The sequence below is a fragment of the Glossina fuscipes genome, unplaced genomic scaffold (genome assembly GCF_014805625.2).
Source record: "Glossina fuscipes isolate IAEA_lab_2018 unplaced genomic scaffold, Yale_Gfus_2 28, whole genome shotgun sequence".
NCBI lineage: Eukaryota > Metazoa > Arthropoda > Insecta > Diptera > Glossinidae > Glossina > Glossina fuscipes.
Genome location: NW_023998423.1, coordinates 4,527,907 through 4,539,024, shown reverse-complemented (window position 1 = coordinate 4,539,024; position 11,118 = coordinate 4,527,907). Strand labels below are relative to the sequence as shown.

The window sequence follows — 11,118 nt, the reverse complement described above, 5'->3', positions numbered from 1 at the left end:
TTGTCCTCCTCGGTCTAAACATGTGACTGTATTTCGTTAAACTTAATACAACCTACGCACAATTGACTTAGGATGTAATTAGCAACTAATGCGAGAAGAAAGGAAAGAAAAATAAAGTTAGCATTATTTTCACTTTGGAAATAAACATGAATATCTAGGTAGGTTTCCAAGTGCACTTACAATTATTGCTGTTGCTTCCGTTATCGTTGACACTTTAAGTGTAGTGCTATGCTCTATGATTAATGGGTTTAGAAATTATTCATTTTGCTTGGAATTTTCTTCGGGGGTTTGCAGAATACCGCAGTGTGTGAACTCATTTGATAAGCGCGAGATACTTAAACACGTGAGAAAGTTCTATTCGGGAGGGGGCCGAATTTCGCATACCCACAACTATGCTTTTCACATTCTACTCTCCAAGTTCTTTTATTTGATACCCATATCGCTGGTATTAGTAGGAAAAATGTAATCGCGATGTCTACTATATCCATTTTAAAATTAACCCATTTTTAGGCAGATAATATACCTTCATTTGAGGAGTGTGCTAAATAGTTTTAAACGTTTGTCTTGTTTGCCTTATGATAAGCAAGAATTAAACCTCAAAAAAGTGAAAAAAAATTAACTTTAATTATTCGCGACTTTGTGTGGACACGGTCGGATTGGTTCCATTCTTAGACCTAGAGAGTAAGGTGTCGCGTAAAGCAAATGTGGAAAGTTTCAATTTTCTGACTTTAATAATTTGCGAATAACGAGCAAAAATTCAGAAATTTTTATTAGAAAAAATTGAGTTGAGCGCCAGTACGCGCTTCTGCTCTGACCAATTTGGTTCATTTTCAATACCAAATAGCGTGCAGAAACTTCCAATGTTCCAAGTTGATATCTTCATTTTTGCGACTAGGAGAGTGCCAACAACACACGAACGGACCGACATGGTTAAATCAACTCAGAATTTCACGCTGATCAAGAATATATACACTTTATAGGGTCTCTGAAGTTCCCATTTGGGCGTTACATATATTTTGGAAAAAAACAAAATGAGTTTATCCCCAACCTTACAGTGCTACAGGCTGGGTATAAAAATTAATCGTATCGCACATCCACATATTAAACTAAAAAACGGAATTTTAATTAATTTTGTGTACTATGCACCTGCGTGGACTGTGAAATATTTGTCCGCAAGATGAATGCAGTCTTTAGAAGTGTTCACACCATTTAGTATACTTATCACTATTGTGGGAATTTATTTATCGCAAGGACATGCCTACTGCTTGAAATTAAAGTAAAATGGACACACCAAACAGCTAAAAACTATCAGATCTATTCTTGAAATACAAAAGTAATTAAGAGCATTATAGTCAAGCAAGGCTGATCATTAAATACCTTACATCGCATTGTCTAACGCAATGCTTATTTTTATTATAGAACCCAAAAATTATATCTTGTTGGGAAGCGGGCCCAAAACGCAACCTAATGTAGTACAAGTTTAATTCTTACACTGGGCTAGATCCAAAAATAATCGGAGATCGTCTAAACTTTATAGTATTCATTTTTGTATCAAATTACTATAACATTATGGGTCGATTTCCATCGCTATATATTAAAACTTGGCTTTTTCTCGTAAAAATCCTTATTAGGATAGGAACCAAAAAATAGGCCGAGATGGTCCAAATTTGGTACCGTTGAATTTTTTAGGTTAAATTACTATAACAATATAATTTTCATCCTGAAGCACTGAAAATTATGCCTTCTTGTCTTATGAACTTCAGTTCTCATTATATAAGAAGGGTTCAAAAATTTCCCTAGTCGGTTCAAATTTTTTATAGCAATTTAGAATGCCGCAATACTATTACTTAGCTATTTTTGCAGAATAATTTTGAAAATTGCAATTTTTTTTTTATATAACAACTTTCCGGAATAGGGCGTTACATAAGGAGTGGTCGAAAAAGTGGACCGATCCGAACCATTTTCATCAGCGTTCGTCCTTGAGTTAAAACACGTCACTGTACCAAATTTCATCAAAATATCTAAAAAATTGCGAACTGTAGCTTGAACACAAATTTAAATGGACAGACGGACAAACGAGCGACAGGCTTAGATCAATTTAGATTATGATTCTGAATCGATCGGTGTAATAGTAGGTGAGTCTATCTTAAGTCTTTTTCGCGTGTTACTTACGTCCGCAGTGACTTAATGTACTATGTACAATAAGTTGTGTAGGGTATAAAAAGAACGTAGCCTAGTCTTTTTAATAAACTTAATTATATTGTTGATATAAATATTTAATATATATATGTACATATATATATATATATATATATAAAGTACAATTGACAAAACGAAGCATAATTTCAAGGTAAACTTAAGGAATATTTCGTGAAATTTAATGCGAAAGGTAAGCACAATAAGTAAATAAAATTAATTTTGTAAAACAGATGCACGTGCACTAATACTTTCTTTTCTTTCTCTCTTTCTCGTTCTCCTTTTCTTTCGCTCTCTTATTCTCATGCATGCTGCATAATGTTAAGAGATAACAGTGAGAGTAAAGAGAACATCGTACGCAATAATAATAATAATAATAATAATAACAATGTCAACGAACAACGAGTCTGCATTTGGTGGCGAATGAGTTGAATTGAAAGTGCGAAAATGCTCTTCCCATACCGTATATTTTCATTGAATTTGTTTGCAAAGAAGAAAAGCTTTTAATTGGTTATTCATTTCATTTATAAAAGGACATTAATTTTGAAATAAAATAACAAACACTAAGCGTTTATTTGGAAAAAGTAAAAGCAATTTGAAAAGTAAAAATAGTTATCTACGACTCGAGGTACCGCCGCCGCGAAACAATGAAAAAAGGCTCGAATCTAACTGAGGAAGAAGAAGAATTGACAAGTAGCATTAATTATACAAACTGCAATCTATGCTTCTACAACGTGAAGAGAAATCTTCATCTGCCCATGGCAGTCAATTTAAAATGAAAAAGCACCCACTCTCGTTGAAAAAACATAGCTAGGTAAGCAATTATTAGGAATAAAATAAATGTCAATGCTTTACAGTTGCATAACATTTTTTATCGTCCGCCAGTCAGCGGTTAGTTGATGATTTCTATCAGTCGAAAATCAGTTTTGGCTAATCCTAGCAGATGTGTGTAATAAATGTCAGATAAATATAACGTAATAATTGTAAACGTATTACCTGGACTTCTCAGGTCTATTTAGATGTTTACTCTCTGAAACTTTTAACGGGCCAGTAAAAATTTCTATTGGAAACACTCCCACTTTAGGCTGCGGCCTCTTCCCATCTTTTTCTAGTTTCTCACCTTTTTCTCACCGTTGCCACATTACATGCACGCCACACACCACCTGGTCTTATTAGAATTAAAAAAAAAAAAAAAATGCAGGTGAAAATAGGGAAATGGTCACACAATTAACGAAGAATTGCCTACGGTTCTTAAAGTGAGAGGGTTTACGGCCAAGCACGATTAAATGAATCCGCAATCTGCCGCTAATTTATTTATGTATTATTACTTAAGCTCAATTGCGGGCAAGCGAAAGAAAAGATTCGATGTAAGCCGTTGCTTCCTTTCAATTAATACCGTGAGTTCTGCAGCTTTGCGCTGCTTCTGTTTAGCCATATCAAACATAAGCAAGTGATCTAGAAATCTTTGACCGACGTTGAGCACTCAAAATTCAATCTGAACTAAAACACATCTCCTTTTGTTGATTGTTATCAATCAAATCAATTACAAATTGTTTGCAACAATTTATTATTTTATTTATAAATAAATGTCTTGTAAAAAAATTTAAACTTATGACGACATTTGTCGTCTCAGAGTGTCAGGAGTACACAAGTAAGAGCATTATTGTCGGGCAACACCGATTACTACATACCTTAAACGCCTTGGGTAAGAACAGTTACTCGCTCGTTTTGGCAATAATACTCCAAAAAGTATACATTATTTTCATGAAAGCTCGCACATTGGAAGATTTGATTTTCCCTGCATATAAGAGTTTACGTTTCGCGATAGCGGCTACGCATACTAGGATTCAAAAATGAATTAATCTATGAATTAATCTTTATTATAAAATATTAAAATTGAAGCCTTTTTCCAAAGAGTTCAGTACTCATGAGATATCTTATCTAGAGTGGAAGAAGAGCTAAACCCATATGTTTCCAATTAGGTCTGCTTCATTTTTTTATTTAATTATTATCATACACAAATTTCCATCGTAAAAAAATTAACCATTAGACGATTTTGACATATAAGAATTTACGTATCAAGAGAGTCCTTACGTGCGGTGGTATCCACAAAATCCAGGTCTACGTGATCCAAATTCGGTAAGGTAGATTTCTTTGTCAATTTAATATTGTGAATTAATTTTCCGCATGAAATATTGGTAATTCAAACTTTTTACCATATAAAGCCTCCATTGCTTGTATGAGAGAGAGATCAAATAATTGACACAGCCAGTCCAAAGCTTGCACATCAATTTGGAATCCTCCCATTCAGCCACTTTTTCTAAAAAATTTTGAAAATTTCAATTTTTCCCCAGAGTAAGACTTAACACGGCGAAAAGTGGTCGAAAAAGTAGACCGATCCGAACCATTTCTATTAGTTTTCAACTTGCGACCTGCAGATTGACCGCAAAAACACATCGACAGACATCAGACGGACAGACAGGCTTAGATCGATTCACAAAATGATTCTAAATGGACGGGTATAATAAAAGGTGGGTCTATCTTTAGTCCACCTTCTTCTGGCTGTCACATACGCCCGCAGTAACTTAATATACACTGCATCGCAAGTGGCCTACGGTATAATTATATACATTATACAAGTGAGTCGAATCAAATTTAAAATAATATATAAATAGCTATACGATAAGTTTAAGAAGAAAATTGTTGCTGGGCCCACCGACATTACATTAAACTTTGAAATACTTCTAATAAATATAAATGGATTATCATAATTTACTTAAGCTGAACGAAGAAATCGTAGAACAAAAAAAATGGTGAGCCCTTGAATTATAGTTGAAAACACAATTTATTTCGATTGTTTCAATTTGTTTATAGATTGTGGCCATATTTGTATTTGATTTTGATTAGTTCCATTGTCGAGCTTCAATTTACCATTAAATGAAAAACTATCAAGCGATCGGCGACCATGAAAGCAATTCAGAGAATTGGAAGCTTGACTCATTTATATCTGAATTAATATCAACAAGTAAGAAATTTTATATTCGTCTGGGGTTGAATCTCACATACCCACCACCATTAAAATCTTTAATGCTCCTTTCTTTTATTTCTGGTCATAAAAACATGAATGGGATAAAATTTATCTTTCACCTCTTACTTCGCTAAAAGGTATTGTTCAAATAAATTTGTCTTTGGTGTTCACCGTAATTAATTTAGATTTAACACACTTAGCTTATTGCATTTTACTTTCCAAATCCTTTTGTTTGATATCCATATCGCTGGTACGTACTATTAAGAAAAATTAGTCGACCAGGTTGCGGTGTCCCCCATTTTCAATACCAAACTGTGAACAAAAACTTTAAATGTCTTTACCAAATTCGAAGTCGATATCTTCATTTTTGCGACCAGGGGAGTCCCATTAACAAGCACCACACCGACAGACAGACATGGCTTCATTAATTCAGAATTTCATGCTGGTCAAGAATATATATACTTTATAGAGTTGTTGAAGGGAGAGTTAGTTTCTCTTAGGTGTTGCAACTATTATGGCAAAATTAATATACTCCCCATCGTTCAGTGATGGATGTAAAAATATTCTGAGCATGATGAAGTTTTTTTTGGCCAAAGTAGCGAGCAGTCCACCAACAGTTTTCATTAACGAAAATATTCGGGACTGGACGAAGTTTTATTACAGCAAAATTCTATGCTTAAGGCAACTCTTAGTTTACGCCACTTGTGATACAAAGTATATTAAGTTAGTGCGGACGTATGTAACACGCAGAAAGGCTTAAGACCTCTTATTATATCGATTGATTCAGAATCGTAATCTGAATTGATCTAAGACTGTCTGTCCATGTAAATTTCTGTTCACCGATCGATTCAGAATCATAATCTGAATTCATCTAAGCCTGCCCGTTCGCCTCTCCGTCTGTTCATTTAAATTTGTGTTCAAGCTATAATTCGCAATTCTTGACGCGTTTTGGTCCAAGGACGAACTCTGTTGAAAATTGCTCGGATCGGTCCATTTTTTCGATCACATCCACTGCAATTTTCACAATGTGTCGATAGAAGCGACTAAGTAGTAGTATTTCGCCATTTCTAAGTTGGCATGAAAACTTTAGACCGGCGCAGAGAGACACTTCTCATTAAACGAAAAATAAAACTCATACGATAAACATAAAATAAATTAACTGGACAAAATTTGAGACTACGGTAATAACAATTTTCACGAGAATTAATGATTTGTAGAGCAGAAAAGTCCAAGTTTTAATGTGTAATGTGATGAAAATTGACCCATAACGGCATTCAATTTCATACAAGGATAAGAATTATGTTAGATAATGTGGTATAAGGCATTTAACGGTCAGCCTTATCCGGCTATAATGTTCTAACTTGTTTTTTAAGATGACAGTCCAACAGTCGCTTTATGTTCTAATTTTATTATTTTTTACATAAAAGTGTATATTAAGGTAAACGAAATGCTCAATTTTCTAATGATGAACGTTTTTACGTCAAACTGGTTTTAGAATTTAAGATCCAGTTGATTATGGAAATTAATGATTTCAGAATGTTTGCAACGATATGCTCAAACGATTGACAAAAGCAGTCTAATTTTGCTGTTATGACGTAATGTTTTCTCTTGTTTTTACTTTATTATCAATTATATTTAATATTATTAACTGGATTCTGCTTCTTTTGATTATGATCAAATTATTTTCTTTGTTTTTTTTTTTTTTTTTTTTTAGATTAAATCTCAATTCCATTGGTCTTTTTTATGTTAGATTAGGTGTTTGCAAAAATTTTGATCAGCAATCTCTACAGGTGAAAATGATGCGACGAAAGGGTAAGTATCAATTAACATACATAACGGGTCGATTGTTTTGACCTTCCTGATGCATAAAATATCAAGCTTTCTATTTCAAATTAGTAATTTGCTCAGCATAGGCCAACGCTACTCATGAAGCGCTCAAAGTTCTTCTTCTTTCAAATTCATTACCTTTGTTGTTTACTCGAAGTACTCTGCTCCCGAAATTTACCAAACACATTCAGAGACCTAGGGTGATGCTGCTCTATCATATCCCAATTGTTTAAAAGTGGCGACACGAATTGGCTGAACGTGCCATTATTGACTACTTCGTGCAAAAGTTGTTTAGGACACGCTAGTGCAGCTCGAAAAGGAAGCGCTGCCCTATTCAGCTTATTCACCAAACATAACAACGCCCGGTTACCACTTGCTCAGGTCAATGCAGCATGACCTGGCTGACGCATGGATCCGCGAAGTTGAAGAAGTACGAAAATGGGTCGAGAGTGGATCGCTACCAAGTCAATACAAGTTCTTTTGACCTATTAACGCCCTCTTGCCACAAATATTATGAAATTTTGTAGAAAATTATGGAAACTATTTTGATATTGCGCCAATTTTCCACAATAAATGCCTTTTTCAAGTGAAAAAGTGATCAAAATTGTTGCAAACATCTAATACAAGCGATCTAAGAAAATTAATTTTCACCAATCAGTGTACATAAGCGTACTCACTAATAATTGGCAGCTAACTCATCATACTTGAACAGACTACGAATGAAAATTTTGTATTTATTTTGATTTTACATGAATATGTTATTCACGCGCCATATTATTCTTTACATGTACTTGTTTGTGTTCATCGTTTAATTCATTTTTGTCAAAAAACTTCCGGAAATTCTCAATTTTGATTAGATCTAAGCGCGGAGAGGCAGATAAAGAGGAACGGAGGGATAGAGCGAGAGAGACAGAGTGAAAGAGAAAGATACTTATAGTCTTTCTCAAAATAGCAATGTTTTTACACAAATAATTTTCAATTCAACTATTGAAGCCGTCTCTAGAGCGACTTCTTGAAATCGCTGCGGAGTCTTATCGACGCCAGCAATTCCATCATTTAATGTCTTTCATTAGATACTAGATTCGAGCTATGCAGAAAAGGAAAATGCACGAAATCAACCAATATGATCCTACTTACCATATTTTTCGGGCTATAAGATGCACCGGAGGATAAAAAATAAAAATGAAATAAAATGATTTTTAGAAAAATTTATTTTAATATTACTTTCGGATAAAAATTTTTATTTATTGTTAATTAGCTATATTCCATTCAACTCTCATCTCGTTGACCCTTTGGCCTATAACCACGAGTCTGACTCCTGGTAAAGAATTTGTCCTTTAAGCGAAGTGTACGAGTCTGTCTCGTGATAAAGAATTTCTACATAAAATGGCACATGTGTTTTTGTCATTTATTTCTGACGAAACTGAATGATCTATGGTTTGAGTTCGTCGTGACGCCTCGTTATATCGAAATATTGATTCTCATGAGAAGCATAGACTTTACGTCAGTTCAGGTTCACGGTCTAACAGGTCAATAGCATGGCCCTTGACCGATCTTCTTATTTACTATGGCTCCCCCAATCGGCAAACACTGCATACACCAAAAGATTAATGTCACCGTTCATATTACTTTCATCTGAACTATTCTTGTCGTACCTTATGTACCTCAAGTTTAGAGACGAAAAAATTTTGAAAAAAACATTTTAAAGTTACCTTCGGCCCAAAAAGAGTTTCCCTTAAAAACTTTTCGGATTACGATCTGTTTGAAATTATTTTGATTTACATAACATATTATAATATAAGCAAATGCTGCCATTAAGACCATTGCTAAGAGTGTTCTGTTTTACACCGCATAGCATGACCAAATTGCCAGAAAACATGGCCATGAATACTTAGTAAAAGACTGGATTTGTATCCTTTTAACCTCCTTTTAACGTTAATACTCAAATGGAGATGAACAACTTAGATAGCAACGGCATAAGGGTATTACCAGAGAAATGACAAAACTTGTGGGCTCAGAAAGCATATGTTTGTTGTAATATAAAAATAATTTTTCAATTTTCTTGCAGAATGCCACAATGCACTCTACAATATATTACATGTATGCAATTCAAATGTCGATTTGTTTTATATGATATCTTAGATAATTGTTTTGGACAATTTAAAAAGGAATGTAAAATGATTGCCACGAAAATATCTCGAAAATTTAATGTATTTTTCTTTTTTTTTAATTATAAATACTATTATAAGATTAAGGACTTGTTTGCCACGGTGATATGATTCGGGCGTAGAGTGTCTGCAAAAAGATTCTTAAGCAATATTATTACAATATAACGAGAGCAATTGCATACTTAAATCACGTGCTTGTAATCGTTCGCATGTGTGTATGTATGTATGTTTTATAACTCGTGTACAACATCAAGTGCTTTATTAGTGTAATATAAAATAAACATTACCTTATCTTTGAGGGTATCTCTCTTTTTTTTTATTCTTTATTCTTATAATCAATAATTGGCATTATATACAAACGGTATAGTTTGTTTAAATATAAATAGAATGCATTTATAGATAATCTTTTCTTCTTTTTTTTTTTCAATATATTTTGATTAATTCGACTTTGTGTTGTAATCCGGACTTTCTTAGTCTTTATCGTAAGTAACAATGTGTTTATTCTTATTATGCTCTTTGCTTCGTTTTATACAACATACACACTTGATGGAATTTTTGTCAAGTGTACGCACACAATTTCGCAAACACGTGGTTATGCTTTCTTTCTAATTATGTTGCCTATATAAGGGGGTCTGTTCACCAATGAACCGACCATCATCCAAGCGTTAAATCAATAATTGAGAATGTCATAAAATTGGCTTTTAATTGCTTAAAAAACCTTTAGTGTGAGATGTTTAAAAAAGAAAAACATTTAATATACTTATGCTTATAATTTTGTTAAACTTGAAATATCATACCGAAAGGAAATTCCGTAAACCAACAAAATCGTTAACAACGTGTACTTTAATATATCTTAATGAAATCACAAATTCGACCTTTTTCTCTCCTTTTCTTATTCCTTTTAAAATCGCACAACAAAATTTTACACTTTTCTTTTACGTTACATAAGCTTCTTTAACACTAATAAGAAGAAATATTTTATTACTCGATTTTTTTTTTTTGTATTAAAATATCAAAAAGATTTCACTCGAATTTTTTTGATTTTTCTAATGAAAATTTTTTTTCGTTTTTTATGTGTGTAGCTAGCCGTTTGGAATATTTAAACTTTTTATTCAATTCACTACGTTTACATCTTTCCCATTCGAAAACTAAATTCAAACTAAGAGCATGCAAAATTTTGCAATAACAATAACAGCAAGACACTATTGTGGCCAAATAATCGAAGGATTTCTCTTCTTAGAGTAAACAAAAGTGAAAAAAGGAGAGAAAACACTTTCTTGCTCTCGCTCTCTACTTATTTTGCCGGCTGGCTTAAGAGAAAACTTTATTGTTATTTCCATTATTAGAATTGTTGTTTTACGACACAGCCTTTCAAGTGAATTTAATACGAAATTTTTCTATAGTACGAAATTTTGGAATTTTTAAAAACGTATACAGAATTCTCTACCTTTTTTATACATTCGTGAATGCTTCATTTTGATAGAAAACGGCATGAATGTTATAAAATTCAAATTTTAAAGCCAATTGTTTTTATTTAATTTTATATAATTTTGAGCGGTTTTTTAATTATTGTTCTTGCCGAAGTATTGATTAATTGATTCTTTAGGTTTTTTCCTTATTATGTTATTTTTTCGCTATGTAAACGCGCCTTTAAATTCTTAATTTCTGTAAACTAGAACGGAAGCGCGAGATATGATATCATCCCATACTTGTAAAATTGAATGAGTTTAGTTTGCTTATTTTCCAAAAAACTAAACATCTAGAGGTGATGATAGAAGAGCGAAAGCGACCAAGTCAAGGGAAAAAAATTAGAAACAATTAGGAAACTATTAAAACCATTAAAAAGAATAACATACATATATATATCTTATATATACTAACAAAGTATTTTAAATGCAT

At 33.0% G+C, this 11,118-nt stretch overlaps 1 protein-coding gene across 2 annotated transcripts in view; it reads right to left on the bottom strand.

The window, feature by feature from the left end:
- Positions 1–10,330, bottom strand: part of LOC119636507 (phospholipase ABHD3) — a 19,487-nt gene extending 9,157 nt beyond the window's left edge. For both annotated transcript variants that reach the window (XM_038031880.1, XM_038031881.1), the window contains exon 1: positions 10,017–10,330. The gene's annotated coding sequence lies outside the window, so the exon portion shown is untranslated. The remainder of the gene's footprint in view (positions 1–10,016) is intronic.
- Positions 10,331–11,118: the final 788 nt, after the last annotated feature.